Genomic DNA, 24,439 nt, shown 5'->3' on the forward strand with positions numbered 1-24,439 from the left:
TTTAAATTTTATGTTTAGAATAACTTTTTACATATGAAATAAAATAATCATATCTTTACATATTTAGTGAACAGCTTAATGTTCTTTTATCTAACATAAGTAGAAATGGAAAAAGGGAATGTTTAAAAATAGGTTTAAATTTAATATATAAATTCTTATTTATTTTAAGCACAAAATATTTCCATATCAAATACTGAATACCACTAATTTACTTAGGAACTTATCTACAACTGCATACTGCTCTTGTTATTAATACATACATTTAAATAAATTACATCTGTTATATTTTAAGAAGCTAATATATAAGTATAGCTCACAATTCTAATTATTTATTACTAACCTTTGGAATAGACCAGCCACTTTTTGAGTTTATGGCATTTCTTGTATTTCATTTGTTTCATAGGTTCCGCTGAAGTTAAGTAACATTGTATTCAAATAAAACTTATTGATTTTTCATGTATTTAGCTTTCACTTGAGATTATCACTCATTGATTATTTTAATACTAAGTAACTCTTGCAAAAGATTTAAGGTCCCATAAAAGTATAAAGAAGATGTTAATTCTCATGGTTGTCAAAGAGTTTTACTAGGATTTTTACAAAGGTAATGAATATTTATACAATTTCTTAGTCCTTAAATTATTTCTAATACATGATGGTTAAGTTCAAGTTCGAGTTTGGTGATTACAAAAGTTTGAGACTGTATAGAATGGGCTGGTCTTTCTTTTTATTAAATTTTAATGTTTTATACTTGTTTGTATTTTTTTTAACATCTTTATTGGAGTATAATGGCTTTACAATGGTTAGTTTCTGCTGTGTAACAAAGTGAATCAGCTATATGCATACTTATATCCCCATATCCCCTCCATCTTGCGTCTCCCTCCCACCCTATTTATCCCACCCCTTGAGGTGGTCGCAAAGCACCGAGCTGATCTCCCTGTGCTATGCAGCTGCTTCCCACTAGCTATCTATTTTACATTTGGTAGAGTATATATGTCATTACTGATAACTTATCCTTATTAATTTCTCTAAATAATTCTGTAAACTAATGTGGATAAATGATAATGACAAAGAAAATGATCTTATTCACAACTGTGCATAGTTGTGTGGCTGGGCTCACCTTAGCAATGAAAATTATTTGTCTTATAGTGAAATAAATTATTTTTCCAGTAGTATGTCCTGCACTATGAAAACCACTACATTATGCTTCATTTTGAAAAACTAATTGGGTTTTATTTGTGATGAATTGCTATTGGAGACATGATCAGGAGAGTTAATTCCCAGAGCCAATAATATAAATCATGGTATAAGGTAATGATGGCCTAAACTGGGGTAAAAAAAGATGGATGGAGAGGACCACAAAGAAAGATTCCATGTCGTGTTGATTAGGTAGAAGTAATGATTCCATGATTCTGAAATCTGGGACAGAAGATTAACCGATGAAATGATTTGATTGGGGTTCTGATATTTGCCCTTATAGTTTCATACTTGTTTAATATCGTATTTTCTTATTTCAATAAAAATATTTTAAAATTTGATGCTTATTATAAATTTAAGGAATGAATCTGGTGAAGTTTGATTCTGAAGGCAGTAGGTTGGAGGGTTCCTCCTTCCATGGCCTCCTAAAATGACAGCAGAATTTAAACATAACCATACATATAATCTAGAAAACAATGCTGAATGGCATGAGTATGCATCTAGCACAAGTCTCTTAGTCTATGCAATATCAATCCTCTTATTAACTTAGAAAATGTAGCTCTGTCCATCATTTTTAAAAATGTGATGAAAGCAGCTATACATTATCTTCTAGGGCTAAGATTGCCTTTCTCAAATGGCATGTGATACTCCACCACTGCCACTCTGTATTCTCTGGTTGAAGTCTAATACATGGCAGAGAGGTGTCTTGACAGTCCAGTTTTACCTGTGGCAGTGGAAGCCTGTCGTGGATTATTCGTGTGATAACTCAGCAATGTTAGCAACTTCTCTTTGAATATCATCCTAAATCCAGTTTAGTAATCTCCAGCCTTATTTTGACAGAAATTTTTAAAAAGGAGAAAATGCTTAGAGGGATACTATACAAAGTCTTCATGAAGGAAGTAAGTCTTAAGCTAACATATGGAGGAAGGATAAAATTTTAATTTTCTTCCTTGCCAAGTATTCTGGGACTAGATTTGCCAGATTATCAAGTTAAAATACAAGATACCCAGTTAAACTTGAAATGTAGATAAACATATTTTTTAGTATAAGTATATCCAAAATATTGCACGGGGCACACCATGCACACACTACATTGATATCTATATCTATATCGATACTGGTAGATGTCAATATAGATATCAGATATATATATATATGTATATATATGTATATGTGTAGATACATGTCTGAATGAAATTTAATTTAGCAGTCTATATTCTAACTGGCAGCCTTACTTGAGACATAAACTTGCATGGTTTAAGGGTATCCTCAGTACTCTTTATCTTATGTCCTGTACCCAGTTTGTGTCCATGGTTTACCTAAGCAAAGTTAGGTGCTCCTTCTCTGCTAAACAGTGGAAAAATAGCCTTGGTGGATATCTTACAGCTCAGTTGTAATGTTTCAACCTAGCATATTTATGCTTAGCAATAATTTCATTCACTTATAGGCCAATACCAACGTGTGAAACATGAGGGATTAGAAAATACCAACTGTAGAAAAGTTTATGATTAGAAAAATTTGTACTTATATCTGAACTCATATAACCTGTATATAACCCTTTTGTCACTTTTTCTCTTTCAAGTGTCTAGTGCCTTCCTTCTGCACATTGTCCCTTCCAGTATCTGTCATTCATGGTCACTTATTCATGGATCTTTAGAAGAAATAAATTTCAAAGCATTCTCTATTTCTACTATTTGTTTACATTTTAAGTCTAATTTTCCCTTAGTATAATATCTTAGAAATAATAACATAGTTGTGGAAATGCCAATATAAACAATTAATAGCAGAATTATCTCAATGTTAAAGAGGACCCTCAATTTATAATACGACAAATTTGAAAGATCAGCCAAACCTGGTCTTTGAGGTTGGCTTCCTCACGCACAAAATGGCTCTTCCTTCTCTGGGGAATACGAACTATGATCTGTAGATCTGTAATGTATGAGCATGATCCATAGAGGTTTAATACTGGCAAATATTGTTGACCTACTGGAAAATATCAAGGCTTCTCCTTAGAATATAAGGTCAATTTTGGCCAACTTTCTATAATGGGAATCCTTCCTGTGAACTGGGTGCTTGTCTCTGTCTATTTCCCTTCCATAGTTCACAGGAGCCTCACGTAACTCCAGCAATGCAACCAACTCTGCCCCTAAGGCAATCATGTTCATATTTTATATTTCTTTGCCTGTTTGTTATTTTTGTACTGTGTTCTCCATATATTTATGAGGCTGTGGGATGAACCCTATGCTTCCTGTATTGTTTTTTTTTCTTTCTTGAATATAACTAGTAGATTCTAGAAGGCAATAAAAATGGGTTCATTACTCTTATAGCGTTCTTAAAATAATATTGAGAGATGTAGTGCTGTGATTTAAAGATTTATTGATAGGTAGCTACAGATTTGTAGATAAAGTGAATCTTAACACACCTAATTCTTAGCAATGAATATTTTAAAAGCATGTATTAATGTAAAATAACCAATTCTGGATGCATTTGAAAAAGATTTGTGTACCTCCTCTGACTTTATTCACTTCAAATGCATTCCTGATTAGTTGCTGTGTTTTAGAATGGCCTACAATGCTTTAACATAATTTTTTTTTGAAGTTGCCCTTAGAAAAGAAGAGATTATATTTGAAACATCATGCCATTTATTTAAATTTTGCCATTATAAAAATTAAAATATTTACAATTTCTTCATAGCATATAAATCATTTATTTGATGTTTAATGAAAGATTAGTTTGTTTGACTGTATTTATTTAACCTTTACAAAAAACAAACTGAGTAAACGTAAGCACATTTTTACTGTAAGACCCAGGGAAATATAGTTCCCAGTGCTTATGAGTATTCATTTCCTAGTCCTGCCTTCTAATTCAACAGGTTTTTGTACTATAATTTTTACTTCTTGATTGAAGCTGTGTATTCATTATTTAATAAAATATTTTGGTAAATTTGATATAGTGACTATGTATCTGTGATTATGATATTTTGAGCTTTCACTTATATCAGATTGATATACTTACAGAATATTTTAATATAGGCCCTTGTCCCTTAAGATTTTCTTTTTTCATTTTAAGTATAAATTTTCCAGGTTTGTAGAACAATGCTACTTTTATTCAATTATTTTTGGAAAGACAATATGATTCTAAATATCTAATATCCATAAAAGACTGCTTAACTTGGAAAACAAGGTTAAAATGTCTATGGATTATTTCATGTGTACATTTTAAATAATACTCCAGAAAATGACTGAGTGATTTGAATGTGTGTATATATGTACATAAGTATTTAAATATATATGTGTATATATGTATGTGTGTGTGTAAAGCACCTCTTTTATATATTTCTAACTTTGTATTTTTGCTGAACACAATTCTTAATTTTTTTTCTCTGCTTTTATAATTGGTATGTTGAACACACTAGAGAAAACTAGAAAATTGAATAGCTTAGTGCCTTAAAATTTAGGAATTTAAAACTTATTTCTGTCTTTAGTCTTTCTTAACAGTTCTTTTATATAGGTTTAATAAACAACATCTCCAGTTTCCTTCAAATCTAGTCTAGATATTCAACAGCTCTCAAGTCCCCTTCTAAATTCTTGCACCCTGGTCCTGAGCCCACATCTTGCTTCCTCTTTCACTACAAACTCTTTGAAATTCAAAAGTATACAATCCCATCATCTGAATACACATCCACATCCTTAAATATTGTAAACACAACTTCCTACTCTCATAATATAGTGGAGAATCAGGAAAGTGACCTTCAGAGGATCACTGCAATTCATGTCAGTATCAACTCCAGGTTTTGTTCCCTGGATCAAAGGTAAAACCACACATGAATCCTTTCACGCAGTCTGTATTTTTCTTTTTCCTACACTGTACCAATTCTAGTCATCAAGTCACACCTCTTAAACACACTGAAATTCCTTCATTGCCTTCTGCCTGAATTATTGCAATGACCTCCACATTGGTCTTTCTGGTTCCTTGAGAGATCTGTTTCTCTCAAATCAGTGTTCTATATTACCAGTGATTTTTAACTGTGGCCTTTTATTTAAAGATCAGATAATCTGCAAATGACATTATTTCATTCTTTATTATGGCTGAGTAATATTCCATTGTATATATATCCACATCTTTATCCATTCTTCCATCGATGGACATTTAGGTTTCTTCCATGTCCCGGCTATTGTAAATAGTGCTGCAATGAACATTGGGGTACATGTGTCTTTTCGAATTATGGTTTTCTCTGGATATATGCCCAGGAGTGGGATTGCTGGATCATATGGTAGCTCTATTTTTAGTTTTTTAAAGAACCTCCATACTTTTCTCCATAGTGGCTGTACCAATTTACATTCCCACCAACAGTGTAGGAGGGTTCCCTTTCTCCACACCTTCTCCAGCACTTATAGTTTGTAGCTTTTTTGATGATGCCCATTCTCACTGGTGTGAGGTGATACCTCATTGTAGTTTTGATTTGCATTTCTCTGATAATTAGTGATGTTGAGCATATTTTCATGTGTCTCTTGGCCATCTGTATGTCTTGTTTGGAGAAATGTCTATTTAGATCTTCTGCCCATTTTTTAATTAGGTTGTTTGTTTTTTTATTTTGAGCTGCATGTGCTGTTTGTATATTTTGGAGATTAATCCCTTGTCGGTTGCTTCATTTGCAGATATTTTCTCCCATTCATTGTGTTTATGTTTTTTCATTTTGTTTATGGTTTCCTTTGCTGTGCAAAAGCTTTTAAGTTTAAGTAGTTCCCATTTGTTTATTTTTGTTTTTATTTTCATTACTCTATGAGGTGGATCAAAAAAGATCTTGCTGTGATTTATGTCACAGAGTGTTCTGCCTATGTTCTCCTCCAGGAGTTTTGTAGTGTCTGGTCTTATGTTTAGGTCTTTAATCCATTTTGAGTTTATTTTTGTGTATGGTGTTAGAGAATGTTCTAATTTCATTCATTTACATGTAGCTGTCCAGTTTTCCCACCACCACTTATTGAAGAGACTGTCATTTCTCCATTGTATATTCTTGCCTCCTTTGTCATATATTAAGTGACCATAGGTACGTGAGTTTATCTCTGGACTTTCTATCCTGTTCCATTGATTGGTGTTTCTGTTTTTGTGCCAGTACCATACTGTCTTGATTACTGTAGCTTTGTAGTATAGTCTTAAGTCAGGGAGCCTGATTCCTCCAGTTCTGTTTTTCTTTCTCAAGATTGCTTTGGCTCTTTGGGGTCTTTTGTGTTTCCATGCAAATTGTAAAATTTTTTGTTCTAATTCTGTGAAAAATGCTACTGGTAATTTGATAGGGCTTGTACTGAATCTGTAGATTACTTTGGGTCATATAGTCATTTTGACAGTATTGATTCTTCCAATCCGAGAACATGGTATATATCTCCATCTGTTTGTGTCATCTTTGATTTCTTTCATCAGTATTTTATAGTTTTCTGAATACAGGTCTTTTGCTTCTTTAAGTAGCTTTATTCCTAGATATATTATTCTTTTTAATGTGATGGTAAATGGGATTATTTCCTTAATTTCTCTTTCTGATCTTTTGTTGTTAGGGCATAGGAATGCAAGAGATTTCAGTGTATTCATTTTGTATCCTGCAACTTTACCAAATTCATTGATTAGCTCTATTAGTTTTCTGGTAGCATCTTTAGGATTTTCTATGTATAGTGTCATGTCATCTGCAAACAGTGACAGTTTTACTTCTTCCTTTCCAATTTGGTTTCCTTTTATTTCTTTTTCTTCTCTGATTGCCATGGCTAAGACTTCCAAAACTATGTTGAATAAGAGTGGAGAGAGTGGACATCCTTTTCTTCTTCCTGATCTTAGAGGAAATGCTTTCAGTTTCTCACCATTGCGAATATGTTTGCTGTGGGTTTGTCGTATATGGCCTTATTATGTTGAGGTATGTTCCCTCTATGCCCACTTTCTGGAGTGTTTCTATTATAAATGGGAGTTGAATTTTGTCAAAATCTTTTTCTGCATCTATTGAGATGATAATATGGTTTTTATTCTTCAGTTTATTAATGTGGTGTATCACATTGATTTATGTATATTGAAGAATGGGATCAAATAATGCCATTTGCAGCAACATGGATGAATCTAGAGCTTGTCATACTGAGTCAAGTAAGTCAGACAGAGAAAGACAAGTATATGATATAGCTTATATGTGGAATCTAAAAAACATGGTACAAATGAACCTATTTACGAAACAGAAATAGAGTCACAGATGCAGAAAACAAACTTATGGTCACCAAGGGGGAATGGAGAGGAGAGATAAATTGGGCAATTGGGGTTGACATATACACATTACTATATATAAAATAGATAACTAAGAAGAACCTACCGTATAACACAGTGAACTCTACTCAGTACTCTGTAATGACCTATATGGGAAAAGAATCTAAAAAAGAGTGGATATATGTATATGTATAACTGATCACTTTGCTGTACAGCAAAAACCAACAGAACATTGTAAATCAACTATACTCTAATAAAAATTAATTAAAAAATAAAGACCTTTCATTTTTACATTTTACATTTAAATGCCTTATGTTTTCATGGAAAATGGTGACACTCTGCAATCAAATGATTGGAAAAGTTGTTATCCAATAAGATGTTTTTCATAGTTTGAAGAGTGGAATGTTAATCTTAAAAAAAAACTAGGCCTGTTCTGAAATTATCTTGAATTTGTGTAAGAAAATGTTCTCAGAGGATGTCCTACTTATTCTTCCATTCTTACCATGAGTTTCAAAATGACTATTTGTAAAGGTGGGAAAAGAGCAAAATGAACAAACTGAAAAACTGTTGTAAGGAGGGTGAATTTTTGATCTCTCTAGAATACAAGTAAAAACACATGTGTGTCTCTTTCTGTTTAAGGTTTCCATGATTTTCTTGAAGAGAATTATACAAATTTAGAAACTTCTTGAAGACTCCCCCTACTGTGTAGCCTTCTTTTATTTTGTTGACTCTATTTCAAACATTGCAAAGTCTGAAATGCATCACTGCTTAGCATTGTACAGGAAGAGCTATTTATTATAATTGAGAATTTTTAAAGAAAGAATTGTAATGAGTCCTTTTAATCACTACTGTTTGGAAACTTGAAATCTGTTTTTGTATATTGCTACTTATTTCTGGGTATTATTAAAGAATCACATGAAAATAAATATTAAGCATCAGTTAAATATGTCAATTTAACTTGCATTTAGTTTTATGACATAGAAATGAAAAAGAGTATATCATTTGAGATAGCAAGTATAATATGGGAGTGTTCTGATGATCAAAAAAACTGATCATTAATAGTATTTATATATAAAATTGATATATAAAAATGACAACTAAGAGTATCTATTATTTACAGGTCATGATTTTAGTGTCATATAAATTCACTGTTCTAATCCTTCCAATAATCCTATAAAGTAGCTAATACTATAATGAACTCAATTACACAGGTAAGGAGACCAAGGCTTAAAGAGATTAATTTTCCCAAGGTTCCTTTTTTTTTTTAAACCTTCTGTTTTATATTGGAGTATAGCCAATTAACAATGTTGTGATAGTTTCAGTTGCACAGCAAAGGGACTCAGCCATACATATACATGTATCCATTGTCCCCCAAAGTCCCCTCCCATCCAGGCTACCACGTAACATTGAGCAGAGTTCCCTGTGCTGTACAGTAGGTCCTTGTTGGTTGTACATTTTAAATATAGCAGTGTGTACATGTCAATCTCAAACTCCCTAACTATCCCTTCTTCCCACCCTTCCCCCCTGGTAACCATAAGTTCATTCTCTAAGTCTGTGAGTCTGTTTCTGTTTTGTAAATAAGCTCATTTGTATCACTTCTTTTTAGATTCCGCATATAAGGGATATCATACAATATTTCTCTTTCTCTATCTGACTTACTTCACTCAGCATGACAATCCCAAGGTTACTTTTAAATGATAATGCTGGTATTCCAAACAGATTGTCAGCCCTTGTATACATGAAACTAATCACAAAGTTACAAGTAATTATCTTTTAATCTAATCTAATATTTTATGAGAGCATCTTCAAATAATGCTCTCATTCACTTAAAATGATTTAAAAATTTAAAAAGGGATTTAAACTTATTCACATGCCTCTGTATTATGACATAAACAATGATATGATACAATATATTATTAAAATAGAATGTTGTCTCTTCATTGTAACTTATGACCACAAACTAAATATTTATATTTACAACTTAAAAATTGAATTTAGGTAAAAGGAACTATGAATTTTACGAAATTAAAAATGTTTAACTATTTGACTGCTTAGCCTGTATATTGATGCTTATTTAAATTGTGTCTCTGCAAGAGAGTACTATAGTATGCAATTTTTTCCATCTTAGTTGGCAGGGAATACTAACTCAGACACATGCATGTATTATTATACATGTGTATAAAATATATATATATATACAATATTTTATATGTATATGTTAGTGCTATAGTTCTTACACATGTAACATATATATAAAATATTTAAGCTATATATTAGTTATATACAATAGATTATATATAACATACAATATGTAAGCTATACCCATGAAAAATGTACAATAATATGCAATAATACATATGAAGGTATTGTTATTCTTATAATGTCCTTTGGGAACTAATTATTAACAATAGTATTTGTAATTGAAAATAAAATATGAACAACTAACAAAATATTATATTATAAATCTATAGAACAAATAAAAAGCATAGCATGCTAAATGCAATGTACCCCAGATTGAACTGTAGACAAAGTAAGGACATTAGTGGAAAAACTGATGAAATCCAGGTAAAGTCTGTAGTTTAGTTAATAGTAATGTATTAATATTAATTACTTAGCTTTCTCAAATGTACTATGATTGTGGAAGTTATTAATATTAAAGAAAACGTGTGAAGAGTACATGGATACTCTGCATACTACCTTTGTCTCTTTTCTGTAAATATACAATTATTCTGAACCAAAAAACAAGTTTAAAGGAAACATTACATAAATACTAAATACTAAATAGTGAATCTACCTATGGTTGGGAAAGATAAAAGATATAAATAACTTGACCCAATAGAGATATTAAGCAATATTTGTATTCATTCTCTATGAATAATATTATATATCATGTAAAGTTGAAATAAAAAATCAGTAAGTTATGACTTTACATAATGCCCAAAAGAGTCATATGTATATATGTCCAAAATTATATATATATATGTTTTTTATTAAAAAATATAGAAATTTCTATTGAGATAATATAGTTGAACTAAATTAAATCTCAGATATTTTCATCTTAAAAAAATTAATTTCTGTACTGTGTCTCTATTGGGAAGAGTTTTAGAAAGTCATAATGTATGTTTATGGCAGAGTTTAGGTGGGCATGTATGAATTTTAAGGTGCTATATCTTATACTGGCCAAACATTATAACATTTCTTTAACATTGGATCATACAAAGGTATCTCAAAGCCCCCGTCTTCCTCTCCTGCCTCAACAGACTGAAAGACATTCTACCACAGGTTGGCTGCATTTGGCTACATGCTTGGAAAAGAGAGATGACTGAGGCTAAATGGATGCTATAATAAGGCCTCAGCAGGGTTTTTCCCTGCCGTTTAGTTTTCTGTTTTCGTGGTTTTTTTTTTTTTTTTTGGAGTTTCTCTGATGTTTTTTTTTCTCTCAGTATACCATGTTGATTGTCTTGACTTCAAACCCCATGGTCTCATCAAATGTGTGAGACCTTTTACTCTGCCAGCTTCAGTGTTCTCATCTGTGAAGGGCTTGACTCACTGCCTAGCATATGGCAAATTTGACAAATGTTAACAATTGTTATAAACTTCCATTTCATTTACTTTTCTCTTTGTCATATGAATTAAACTGTTTTTTTATTTTTGTTAGTATCAGAGCTGTTAGTAAGCTTTATTGAGCCAAATAATGTTTTCCTTTTTGAGTTCTAACTGGAAATACTTTTCGCAGAACTTAAATTAAGTTTACTACTTCAGCACATTTTGCTTGAGGTATGTTTGAAAGTCAAGAGATAAAGCTGGTTTGTGATTTCTATAGAAATTTTGCCAAACATAAAAGGGGCATAAAACCATTATGCATACAGGCAAGCACAGTTGGGGTATTTTCAGTCTGTCAAGTTTGCATTTTAAAAAATGTAGTAAGGCTTTATGAAAAAAAATTTGCTTTTCCCTAGTTTTGTTATCTCTTTCTTTGAATGTCAGGATACATTTGTAAATCAAACTGTGCTCAGCCAGATAATGCTCAAACCAGAATCTTAAAGGTTTAAGGATGGTTTTTTAGGCACTTTCATATGTTAGTTTGTTGTACAGAAAGTGATTAAATGAGCATTGTGAGTTTTCAAGGCAATACTGGGAATACAGTTTACTACTAATAATGGTCTATTCAGGTACATATTTTTCAATGTAATGGGAAAATCAATCCGGCAATTGTTTATTGAGTTCTTTACATGCTGGTCACTGTGTAAGAGGAAGGCAAATAGGAAAGGCAAATAGGAAATAACAACATAATTAGACAAAATGAAAACAAGTTCTCAACTCTCCATATATCATCAAAGATGGGCAAATAAATTTGGGCTAATATTTTTAAATGCCACAATGAAAATGTGTTTATGCACAAAACATATACAAGAGAATTATCTGAGGTTGCTCAAGGGTGTCAAGGTTGTATCTGTTAACCACAACATGAGATGGACTTCAGGGATCTTGTGTGGATCTGACAGTGTTTCTGGCTGCTAGTTATCTTGGGCCCCAGTGAGATTCTGAGATTGGAATTATGAGACTAAGCTTCTGACATGCCTTTCTCAGGAAGACTGTATCTTCAATCCTTGCGACCCAATGGAAGCATATTCTGCAGGTGTTACTCCTCAAACTGTCGATACACAGCTTAGATGCTTAGAAGAAATATTTCTATTACATTCCATGATGTCTCTTCCTTTTTTCACATTGTCTCCTTCAGCATTCTGTCTCTTGAGAGAGAGTCCCGCCCCCCTCCCTCCCTCCCTCCCTCCTTCCCTTGGAGAACAGTGTTGTTGTAATGCTAACTTTGCCCACAGTCTTCTTCATTCGTCCAACAAAATTTTTATTGAGCACCTACTATTTGCTGAGCATTGTTCTCAGTGCTAGGAATACAATGGCATACAAAACATACAAAAACTCTTTACACTTCTGGGTTTAAAAGAATACATCTTATAAGGTAATACAAGTTACAAAGAAAAAAAAGTCAAGGAATGGGGTCTGATTTTCTTTTCTCACTGATACTCTATTTCACAGGGTATCATCTACTGCCAACAAGTCTAAAAAGTCTTATTTCCAAGAACAATTAATTTATTCAATCATTTATTTGTCTGCTTATTTATTAGCTTTTGTATTAGACATGACTGCTTAAGGGCATGACCATTTAAAGACAGGACTAGGCTTTTGTGTTGGATACCTCAGTTTCCTTTTATGAATTGTTTTGTGAGCCCCATAGAAACTGCCTAAAAAATATTAATACTTCACATGAATGGCAATAGTTTAATGAAAGAGCCATACTTTTAAAACTATAAATATATTAGCTAAGATGTAGGTAATCCCCAGGGAAATGGCATAATTAGAGGGGAGAAAGACTTAGAATTAACTGGAAGATAGGTCCTTTAGCTGAATATCCCTGGCTGATCCCCAGAAAGCAAGGAATGCAAAAAGACGTGTATAGTTGTAGTAAAGAAACATGTGGAAGACCCTAATCATAGCTAAAATGATGTTCATTTATTTGACTGATAAATTGCTTAATTTTCAGACTACATCTGAAACATCTTGTTTATCAAAGATCTTTTAGAGATGATCCCTTCATAAAACACTAGGGCTGGGTGACAGAGGAAAAGTGAGGTATGATTCTTACCAAATAATTTTGTCATCTACTGGGAGAGAGAAACTTATGAATAAAGTATTTATACAATATAAGTAAATTAATATGAATTAAAATAAGCATACATGCAAAGAAGGAAATTATTTTGATCTGAGGTGTTTTTAAAGAAAACCTTTGAAGAAATAAATTGGTACATAAATCTAGACTTAAAGAATGACTTTTTTTCTGTTGGCAGGGAAAAAGACCATTTGAGACTTTTGTAATATCACATTTTAAGAATACCAACAAATCACTGAATTTTCAAACTGTGAGGAGATAGTAAGGGGAGTGACTGAGGGTGTCTGAGAATGTTAAACAAGAGAAAACTAAAAGGAGACCAAATAATTATATCAAGTATTTGAAAGCTTCCTGTGCAGGAGGAGAAAGAGGTTGGTTTTTAGAGAGCAGAAAATAAATGAACATTTAACAGGAATAGATGAAGGCTCAAATATTGAAACTTTATCTGCACCAATCAGAGTTCTTATTTATAAGCAATAAAAACTGATTCTAACCTAAGCAGGAAAAGGAAATTAATGGGAATACAAGAGGTAGCTAATAGACTTGGAATAAAGAAGGGGCTAGAAAACTGGCAGGAATGAAGGAAAAATGAGCCTAAACGTCTAGTTATAAGGCTGCACATGACCATGCTGCCAAGAAGCTTTTGGACAGTACAGCTGCAGGATACTTGACACTGCTGCTGCTGGGGTTTCCTACGCCACACTGCCACTTTTGAGAAAAATTTCTGAAATGTCCCTGCTTCTTTGAGGTCTCATTTAAGAATGAGTCAGTGACTTATAGGTGGTGGTATTTAACTTAGTTCAAGTCAAATGTATATTCGTCTTTTAAAAAGAATCATAGAATGTTTGAGTCTCTCGAAATTACAATCTAAAGGATTTTTTTTTTACTAAAAGAATTGCCTTTTGGAATGGTCTCAATCACTTACAACTAAATAGTCTCCATACATTGATGCAAGCCAGTGAACTCATAAATGTGTTATACATATGAGATTAGTGAATGGTCTATAAGATGTCCTTCCTAAATTATACATAAAATTTTGGGAATATGTGTATGTGTTCTAAATTCTATCAAACGCTAAAGGAAGGCAGTGATCCATTAAGTATAACAAGTATTTGTTTATGTTAATTTGTTATTAATCATGATCTTTCAATTCCAAATTCCAGTTTTTTTCTAACCAAGAAGGGAATGAAATCGCAAATGAAAATTCACAACGTAATAATATAACGAATGAGTCAAAAGCTCACAGTTGCAAGGGAGCAAGTTGCAGGCGTATCTGTTTAGCTGTTAAATTGCTGTGAAGGGAGTCCAGACATTTTTTGCTCTTTTCCAATCAGAAATGTTATTTTTAGCTGTTGAATCATTAGAGTATGTTAAAATTTTATTATATCATATAAGTTAAAATGTTGTCTTTTTAAAATGTGTATGAAATTATGCCTTCTGGCTAAGTATTTCTCAAATCTTTCCATTTATCTCAATTCTTATGCCTGCTATCTAGATCTAAGTTGCTAAGGGTTAAATTGTGTCCTCCAAAAAAGATAGGTTGAAGTCCTAGCCCCCAGTACTTCAGATTGTAACCTTATTTGGAAATAGGGTTTTTAGAGAGGTTCTCAAGTTAAAAGGAAGGCATGAGGGTGGGTCTTATTTCAATGTGACTAGAGTCCATATAAAAACTGGAGACATATGGTAGCTCTATTTTTAGATTTTTAAGGAACCTACATACTGTTTTCCATAGTGGTTGTATCAATTTACATTCCCATGCTGGAGGGTTCCCTTTCACCACACCCTTTCCAGCATTATTGTTTCTAGATTTTTTTGATAATGGCCATTCTGACCAGCGTGAGGTGATACCTCATTGTAGTTTTTTTTTTTTTTAATTAATTAATTAATTTATTTATGGCTGTGTTGGGTCTTCGTTTCTGTGCGAGGGCCTTCTCTAGTTGTGGCAAGTGGGGGCCACTCTTCATCGCGGTGCGCAGGCCTCTCACTATCGCGGCCTCTCCTGTTGCGGAGCACAAGCTCCAGACGCGCAGGCTCAGTAATTGTGGCTCACGGGCCCAGTTGCTCCGCGGCATGTGGGATCTTCCCAGACTAGGGCTCGAACCTGTGTCCCCTGCATTGGCAGGCAGATTCTCAACCACTGCGCCACCAGGGAAGCCCCTCATTGTAGTTTTGATTTGCATTTCTCTAATAATTAGTGATGTTGAGCATCTTTTCATGTGCCTCTTGGCCATCTGTATGTCTTCCTTGGTGAAATGTCTATTTAGGTCTTCTGCCCAGCAATCCCACTACTGGGCATACCTTGAGAAAACCATAACTCAAAAAGAGATATGTACCACAATGTTCATTGCAGCACTATTTACAATAGCCAGGACATGGAATCAACCTAAATGTCCATCAACAGATGAATGGCTAAAGAAGATGTGGCACATATATACAATGGAATATTACTCAGCCATAAAAAGAAACGAAATTGAGTTATTTGTAGTGAGGTGGATGGACCTAGAGTCTGTCATACAGAGTGAAGTAACTCAGAGCGAGAAAAACGAATACCATATGCTAACATATATATATGGTATAAAGATGTAGACATAGAGAATGGACTTGAGGACACGGGGTGGGAGGGGGAAGCCGGGGCGAAGTGAGAGTAGCATCGACATATATACACTACCGAATGTAAAGTTAGCTAGTGGGAAGCAGCAGCATAGCACAGGGAGATCAGCTCAGTGCTTTGTGATGACCTAGATGGGTGGGATGGGGAGGGTGGGAGGGAGGCTCAAGAGGGAGGGGATATGGGGACATATGTATGCATATGGCTGATTCACTTTGTTGTACAACAGAAATTAATACAGTATTGTGAAGCAATTATACCCCAGTAAAGATCTATTAAAAAAAAAAAGTGGAGACAGACACACACAGTGGGAAGACAATGTAAAGACCACCATGGGATGACAGAGGCCGAGATTGGATTGATGCAGCTACAAGCGAAGAAACACCAAGGATTGCTGCCCATCACGAGAAGCTGGGAAAAGGCAAGGAAGGATTCCATCCAGAGTCTCAGAGGAAGCACTGCTCTATAACATCTTGATTTCAGAATTCTAGACTCTAGAACTGAGAGACAAGACTCTTATGTTGTTTTAACAGGTTATTGTATTCTGTTACAGCAGCTCTAGAAAACTAACAGATAAGCCATCAGGCCATCACTGTTTCTAACTTGGATTAATGCAATACTTGACTGCCAGGTACTATTATAAGGCTGTGCCATGCATATCCCTAGGAGCAGCATTCACATAGATTGCCAAAGCAATATTGCCCAGTAGTACTGTGCTATGCAGAATCCACTGTGTATGCAGACTCCTTTCTGCTCTCCTAGCCTGAATTAGGTAACTTTCTTCTGAATTCCAATTAGGAATCTACGCATCTTACATTTATCACATTTTATTGCAACTTTTTATTAATCTATCTTTTTCCTTCACTGATTCTGAGTTAGATGAAGGCAAGGACATATTTGCCTTTTACAGAGTATATATCCTGGGGATATCTGAATTATCTATTTAATAAACAAATGACAAAATCACATTATCATAAGTTTACTTCTTATATTAGCCATTTAGTTTAGATAAGTAGTTTATTTTGCTAGTATAAAATGCAATATAATACTATTTATACCATATATATAATATAACAATAATTCTCTTTAAAATCAAATATGTTTAGTAAATGACTTCCAGAAAGGAAATGCATTTTGAAATTAAGGAATTCTCATATATTAAACAATAGTTTGGTATCTGGAGAAGCTGGATTCTTTTTGACTGCAAATATTCAAGTTGTGGGCATTTAAAAGATATGTTGAACTTGAAGTATAGCAAGCAAATTACTAAAAATCAGGTAATAATACTCAAGACAAATTTATTTTTCATATTTGAATAGTGCTAGCTGTTGGTTTTCAGTTTGGGAAAATGTGATGACAATATAATAGTTACTAAATGGTATATATTGCATATGACCTTTAATATCTTCTTAGGAAAGAGTTTATATATACAGTAAATATATACAGTATATTCTGAATTGTCAAAGTAGACAGAGAAACGGGAATAAAAAATGATTGCTCATAAAGCTATAATTTTATAAGATCTGTTTTCAATTAAGATGTCAGGCAAGACTTAGCAAGATTGAATTGAGTTTAAAAATAGAAACAAACACTCCTATAAAATTTTTTAAAATTCTTGAAATTTTCTGAAAATCTAGAGTAATTAACAATATATATAGTTAAGATGAGAAGCAGGATATACGATTTACCAAGAAGTCAGGATATAGTCAGGATATAGTCCAGATATTTACCAAGAAGTATAGGATATAGGGTCTCAATCCAGATGGAAAAAGAGTAAAGCTACTAAAAGTTTTTGGTAATTAGAGTAAAACTGCTTGAGGATATGTAGTTGACAAATTATTTCTCATAACTTATTATCATTATAAAGTAGATGAAGTAGTAAAATCAATAACTCACCATTTCAAAAGTATTTATAATAATGTTTCTTTTTATAGTTTTGGTAATTTTTTTAAAATACATACTGTAGATGTACATGTTAACTATCCAAAAATAATATAATATTGAATAACAATTTAACTAAACCATAAATGTAAGCATACTGTGTCCAACCAAAGTAGAAGTTAAAAACATACAGAATAGGTAAATTATAAAATTGTATATAACTAAGTTAAACAACTTTCAAGTAGGATGTACAAAAAAAAAGAAATGGCAACTTTTTGATTAAATTTGGCAATTAAATGATTATTAAATGGCAATTAATGTTTAAACTTATACTTGTTTTCTTAGTGGTTATAGTTTATTTTAAAACCCTGCATTCTGGTCAATGCCATATTATTAATGAGGGAAAAAATGTAGAACACAAGGCTTACCACCCTGACTCAATATATCTCCTTAATTATTGTATTTCACTGCTTTCCTGTGAAGCACATTTTCTCTAAACATCACTCTTATGCCTTTCTCCCCTCTCACTCTCTCCAGGCCCTCTAAAATCAGGCTTTTCCCAGCCAAACCCACCACTTATTAAGCTCATTAATCACCTTTCCTGAATACTTAATATAAGGTACCTCTCCGCCACTATCACTTTACTTTTTTTCTTCAAAGAGCTTTTGCCTTTAATTTTGTATATCTCTAATTCATATTTGTCCCCTCCCACAAAAACTGGGACTTGTTTTTCGCTACTCTGAATCTATCCCTGAAACCCATAATCAGTGCTCAATTATTTTTTGAATAGTTCAGTGAATCTGTGGTATAAAACCCAATTAACTATGGAAGCTTTTGTTAAAATCAAAACACCTTTCGAATGAATAAAAACATGAAAGCCATGTTAGTTTTTTCATTTTTCTGGTCACACTGAAGGTATCCTTGCTAAAATAATCATTAAACTATCTTTAGTTGGGGTTATGTGAGAGAGCGTTTTGATTAATTGGCTCATTAGGTGTAGTCAAAAGTTTGTCTAAATTGATGATTTGAATTAAAAGACTCATAAAATCAACCCAAGGAATTTTAGTGTTTCGTACTGCGTTTCTCATTTTCTCATTATGAACATGCCACCTTTATTTTCTTAAGCCATTAACCATCAAACACAGTCTTAGGAAAAATTGTGACTTGATTTTCAGGGTTTAAACTGGACATAAGAAACTGGCCAGCACCTGGGCTTTGAACCTTCCATGAATCCGAGAGCATTCGTTAGCAATTTGTTGTATGATCCACATGCATGATTTTTCACTTCCTTTTAGAAAAGAGCCACAACCACAATTTATATAGGTACATCTACATTGCCAGTCAGAAATGTCACATCTATAAATAGACTATGTACAATATAAAAGCATAAGACAATAAAGCTGTTTTCATAGCATCAAAACATTCCCTTGACACTTGTCAATTATAAATGAGTTGAAATTAAATCAGTGTAATAATTTATTTTAAAAAGGTGTGTTTAATTCAAATTTCTGAATTCTATAATTTATATAATTTATGATAGTCATTTAAAATATAACATTAACAAGGAAATTTTAAAGCTACTAAAGTAAATTGGTAACATTTTTATTTAAGGAAAACAAAACTGTCAAAAAAATGTTCTTGCTTTAAGAAAATGTCTGTAAGTTGAATTTGATTTTGAAAATTCTTACAAGTGTGTAAGTAAGTGATCTTAAGCCAGGTTTAGAATTGTCTGTTGTCAACATATTTATAACAATATGGTTTTGTTGATGTCATTGCTTTCTGAAAATTTTTTGTAGAGGATCATGAAACGGTTGTGAATAAGCCAATTTTATCTCTTACCTCAGTAGCATGTGAATAACTGACTTGGTGGAACAAGCAAACAGGACTAAATTGGAACACTGCTGAGCCACACTGCCACATTAGAGACCAAACCTGAAAAAGGAGTCAATTCTTACACTTCCATCACTTTCTCGTACTATCGAGGAGACCCTAAAATATTTCCCACCAATAATAGTGCCCATAAGTCTCTGTGTATTTACCACTTGCAAGTAGAGTTATATATCCGTTGTATTTTCTACTGAAACATTACTTAGAAAAATCAATATAACACTTGCCTCTATGTTATTTGTCTAGAGCAGCAAAACAAAATTCTTCTTGTAGAAATGAAATAAGATCATGTTTCTAATTTAAAGGAAAGTGGGCCATTATTTTTCCTCCAAAATACCTATCAATATACAATATATCACTTAAAAAGGATTTATACATATAAACTTGTTTATTAACTTACTGTTAAGTTCACTTTACTGGAATTCCTATGTTGGTAAGTCAAAATCATTCATTGGTAAATCATTTTTCTAGTTTAATACCAAATCACCTTTTGGTTATAAGATGGCTATTTAGAGGTTTTGAATCTTAATAGATAATACAGTTAACATCCTGAAACCTTTATATATCAATAGAATCATTCTATCACTTAGATGATAATCCCTTGATTCTAGGACTAAACACAGATCAAAAACTGTAAATATACCCAAAAAGGTTTTTAAGATTATTTTTTTCTGATATGATTTTTGATTAGGAAATATATAAATATTGAATAGGCTAATCAAAGCTTCAGTTTCAAAGTGAGTGCTTAATCTTGCCTTGGAGTACTTGGGAACTAGTAAGTTTATCCAACTAAATGCATCATATAGTGGCTATAAAATGATACCTGAGCAACCTTGACTTAATTGCCATGGAAATTTAATTTTATTCAGAGAAAACATACTCTATCTTAATGCCAGGCAGCCTTGCAGATATTTCTATGATTTGTAGTTAGAGCACTTCTGAATAACTGGTGAAAAAGGAAAAAAAAAAAAAAAAAAAAACCTAATCTAAGACAGGCCATGCTGGCTATTTGGAAACTGAAGAATTTTATAAAGTGAAGCAAAATCCTAGAAGAACAGTATGTATGCTCAAAAGCATGAGTAACAAAATGTAATTAGAAAAAGGGTCCTAAACAAAGACTGAAGTGGGTTTTGACTATAGCTGCTATACATATCCTATAAATGTAAGTGTTAATTGTTCTTTAATTAAGTGAAGTAATAAAGTCAATTTTACCTGTAGTCTCAGTCTTCACATACCATACACACACACACACACACACACACACACACACGAAATCGAAAGATACATAATTAGATACAGTATTATGGTAACTGAAAGTGAGAAAAACATAAAATTCATCATTATTTGTTGCTGCCACTCCTTTCACTTCCTTTATTATATGAATTATCTTTATCGACTAACTAAATGAAAAAAAATTATATCTCTGACTTTTTTCTGTAGGTCAATCCACTATTTCTTTTCTCAAATAAATGTTATTATAATTACAAATCACCTTTGGGGGAAAGATAATTCAAATATATATCAAAAACTTTATAACATGCTTAAATAGCATAAAATGCAGTAATTAGATCTACATATTTTAAATTATATTGCGATTAAAATTTCTATGTAAACAATCAATTCACTAAAAGATATTTTAACACAGATTATACAATAGTCTATGGATTCTTAATTATCAAATTAGAAATTGATCTTTAATAATTCAGTCTTCAATCACTCTTTTTCACTTAAAGTTCAATAAAACTATTTTATAATATGGCCGATAGGTGAGACATGGTCTGTTATGTTAACAGACTCATTCTGCTTAATTGTAACTCAAAATTCTGAAATTCTACAGAAATCAATATCTATTTAAGATGAGAAGCAGAATATAAAGTCTATTTTGAAGTAACTTAAGAGTTTTGCTTCCATCTCAATCCAGAGGAAAAAAGTCCAGGGACTAGTAAAACTTCTTGGTAATCTAATTATAAGAAACAAGATATTAATGGTATGGATTCAGTGGAGGTTGGAAATTGAAGTTTGCTGAAGGCATTCTTCTAGATGTGTCATGCTCACAACAAAGTTTATATTGAATTCACCACTTGCACTGTCTGATGAAATCAATCCATAGTGAGTTGCATAAATTACTGAATTTTAATTTGGAACAACTATCTTTGTTTGACAGTGACGTCAATCACTCTTTTTCACTTAAAGTTCAATAAAAACTATTTTTCAAATACTTTATTAGGGAAATGCAAATCAAAACCATAATAAGATATCACCTCACATCTATTAGGATGGCTAATATCAAGAAACAAAAACAAAAGCAGAAAGCAACAAGTGTTGGTGAGGATGTAGAATATTGGAGCCCTTGTGCACTGTTGGTGGGAATGTAAAAAAATGAAAACAGTATAGAAGTTCCTCAAAAAATTGAAAATAGAGTTACCATATGATCCAGCAGTTCCACTTCTGACCATGTGTCCGAAAGAATTAAATAATAACTTTAAAAGAATTGAAGAGATATTTGCAAACTCATATTCATAGCAGTATTATTCACAATAACCAAGTGATGGAAGTGTCCGGTAATGGACTGAATTGTGTTCCACCAAAATTCTATGTGTATTTGCCGTAATTTTAAAAATCAAAGAAAAAACGTTCACTTTATAGCAATGCCATGCTATAAGATAAAGATCTCATTAAAATAGTTTTCATTTTTACTTTTGAAATTTAAAAGAGAAATGATAATTTAAGTCATAAGGAGTCAAAAACACTTTATTTGAAATGTAAGGAACTGTAAGGAGTCCACCTTGTCCAAAAGTTCAAACCTTACAGAAAATCAAAGGGGAAAAAAGCAAATGGTAATTCTAAGTAATCCAATTGTTGCAAATAAGGCACTTAAAAGTGGTTTCAAATGTGTTCACTACTGAAGTGTCTTTTCAACTCCTTTTGGCATGCATTATAAGCTGTTGTATATCAAGAGCAATTTTTTAAAAGTTATTTTCTAGTAATCATAGCCACATAAATATTAAACAAATATAGAACTGGCACAAAGTAATCGGTGTTACTATGCAATACATTTTAATCACACCTAGTATAAAACCAATGGATTCTATAAAATATTGAAAATACATCCTTTGAAGGTCTGTAGTTGAGATTTTGGCACATATTAAGGAAGGTGAAATTTAATTTCAAAAAATAGTGGTTTGTAAACATTAGGGTATCATATTGCGAGTCATCTGGAGAGCTTGTTAAAGCACAGATTACTGGGCCAACACAATTTATGTTTCAGTAGGTCTGTATTTCTAAGAAATTTCCAAGTGATGCCGATGCTGCTGGTCTAGGGACCACATTTTGAAAGCCACTGTCAGAGAATATATGGAGGAATCTTAAGAGGTAGTTTTTTAGTCATGAAAATTGGAATATATCTTATAGAATTAAAATACTACAATTCTCATACTACCGTTATCTTTATATTTACACATGAATTTAGTAATTATAACAGCATTTTATACAGATCAAGTGTTTCCTAAATGATGATAAAAAGCATATAGTGCACTAATTAATGTATCCTGTAGTCTACATCATTTTAATTAATGACCTTCTTTTAACTGCATGCATATAAACAATCAAATCATCACCATGATTTACAGAATGAGGAATATGCTGTACCTAGGTTTGATGTATCAGATTTAAACTATTGTATTCTTATTCTGAACATGCTTTTATGAAAATATTTATAGTACTTCCATGCCTTGAGTAGAGGGTAGGGATATTTCTCCCATCACATTGCCTCTGCTTCACAGTCACTAAATGTTCCTTCCAGTTGCTAAGTGCCTAGCAGGGAATGACCTAAACTATTTGCGCACATTCTCATTGCAAGGCTCTTGTCTTCTTCCTTTAAGGAATGAACACACTGCTACCATCTGGTTTAAGGACTATCTATTAATTTTATGACTAAGAAATGTGTGACCCACTTGCTTGAGGATTTAGGAAAGCTACAATAATAAAGTGCGTGGTAGTTTTTATACTTCCTTTTTCTTTCATATTTAGAATGCAACTACTTCTCAAACACAAACTGCCAAGAGTACTATGAAACACATATTCTGGTATAATTTGATAAACTATTGATCTAAATTTAAAATTTTATGAGATAGAATGGGTTATAAGATTTTCACAAATTGGTGAGAAATAATTTCAGTAAACTTAGTTGCAATGGCATTAATATGCTGTTGTTGTTCTCCCTTTAGAAGTACTTTTTTAAAAGTACATGGGGGGGCTTCCCTGGTGGCGCAGTGGTTGAGAGTCTGCCTGCTAATGCAGGGAACATGGGTTCGAGCCCTGGTCTGGGAAGATCCCACATGCCGCAGAGCAGCTAGGCCCGTGAGCCACAATTACTGAGCCTGCGCGTCTGGAGCCTGTGCTCCGCAACAAGAGAGGCCGCGATAGTGAGAGGCCCACGCACCGCGATGAAGAGTGGCCCCCGCTTGCCACAACTAGAGAAAGCCCTCGCACAGAAACGAAGACCCAACACAGCCATAAATAAATAAAATAAATAAATAAATAAATAAAAATTAAAAAAAAAAAGTACATGGGGAGGGAAAATGACTAACTGTGTGAGTAGTTTACTTATTTAATAAATCTTTATGTTGTTTTTGAAGCCATTGTATGAGAGATGCTAAGTATATAGCTGTAAAAAAAGCAGACAAAATTACTATCTCAAGAAGCATATATTATTTTTAGTAGAGGAAGATAAATAATAAACAAGTTAATATGAAAAATGTCAGAGAATTAAAGTAGTATAATGTGATAAGTTATTTAGTAGGAACTATAGATTCCCATTGCCAAGTATCTAAAATTGAGCTTATCTGGGAAAAAAAAAAAGGTAAAGCAACTGAAAGTTTTTGACTCTCATGGTGAGAGTATAACTACTGTGGAAAACTGTTTGGCAGTGTCTAAAATTCTGAATATAT

The 24,439-nt window shown here is 32.7% G+C and overlaps 1 protein-coding gene across 1 annotated transcript in view; it reads left to right on the plus strand.

The window, feature by feature from the left end:
* Window positions 1-24,439, plus strand: part of ZNF804A (zinc finger protein 804A) — a 319,185-nt gene that overhangs the window by 157,100 nt on the left and 137,646 nt on the right. The window lies entirely within an intron of this gene.

Source organism: Eubalaena glacialis, chromosome 1 (genome assembly GCF_028564815.1).
Source record: "Eubalaena glacialis isolate mEubGla1 chromosome 1, mEubGla1.1.hap2.+ XY, whole genome shotgun sequence".
Classification (NCBI taxonomy): Eukaryota; Metazoa; Chordata; class Mammalia; order Artiodactyla; family Balaenidae; genus Eubalaena; species Eubalaena glacialis.